The following is a 1,315-nucleotide window of genomic DNA, read 5'->3' as shown; positions in this document are numbered from 1 at the left end:
CAGATGTTTTCAAAGCAGCTTTACAGTGAAAACAGGAAAATAATGCAACAAAGTTTGTTCCTGCTGTACAACAGATCTAGAAGAAAATACTGTCATAGTCCAGCTTAAAGGGTTAGTTCACCCAAAAATGAAAATTCTGTCAGTAATTACTCACCCTCATGTTGTTCCAACCCCGTAAGACCTTCGTTCATCTTCGGAACACAAATTAAGATATTTTTGATTAAATCTTAAAGTTGTCTAACTCCTCCATAGGCTTCTAAGGAACCGAAACTTGCTGGCCCAAAAAATGTATTAAAGACATCGTTAATATAGTCCAAGTGACTCCAGTGGCTCAATCTTAAGTTTATAAAGCGACGAGAATACTTTTTGTGTGCAAAAACAAACAAAAATAACGACTTTATTCCACTTTTCATTTCCTTCTCTCTGGGCCTCGGGTCTTTTTGCGTAGTGTTTAAGCGCAGCGCGTCTGTGTTGCACGACACCACGTATCACACATGACCAGCGTCGGCCAATAGTGAGCCTACGTGGTGACGTGCAACACAGACGCGCTACGCTTAAACACTACGCAAAAAGACCCGAGGCCCAGAGAGAAGGAAATGAAAAGTGGAATAAAGTCGTTATTTTTGTTTGTTTTTGCACACAAAAAGTATTCTCGTCGCTTTATAAACTTAAGATTGAGCCACTGGAGTCACTTGGACTATATTAACGATGTCTTTAATACATTTTCTGGGCCAGCAAGTTTCGGTTCCTTATAAGCCTATGGAGGAGTGATCCAGCTCTCAGATTTAATCAAAAATATCTTAATTTGTGTTCCGAAGATGAACGAAGGTCTTACGGGGTTGGAACAACATGAGGGTGAGTAATTACTGACAGAATTTTAATTTTTGGGTGAACTAACCCTTTAAGAAAGTTCAGTGTTGATTAATTTCTGTTGTAAAATAGTTATTACTTTAGTTCATTTATCTATACAGCCGCTCTGGAGAAAACCGTGATGTCATCGTCCAGCTCAGTTCAGTTCTCATATAATGGTGTCAATGCAGATCAATAATTTTGTTGAATATTAAGTGTCCTCAACTAAGCAAGCCAGAGGCGACAGTGCAGGAACTCAAACTCCATCAGTGACAGAATGGAGAAGAAAACCTTGGCAGAAACCAGACTCAGTCGCTCAGTTCTCCTCTGGCCAACGAGCGAACAGTGTATGATTATGATTCAGGCATTACAGGTCAGAGGTCAGATTGGATCTGAACATTCAGAATATTTATCCAGTTCATCTGGTTGAAGGTTTCCTTGTTTGACTTTGGATGAAGGATTGGAT

This window comes from Rutilus rutilus (genome assembly GCF_951802725.1).
Source record: "Rutilus rutilus genome assembly, chromosome: 11".
In the NCBI taxonomy this organism is placed as follows: domain Eukaryota; kingdom Metazoa; phylum Chordata; class Actinopteri; order Cypriniformes; family Leuciscidae; genus Rutilus; species Rutilus rutilus.
Note: the sequence above shows the minus strand (reverse complement) of the source record.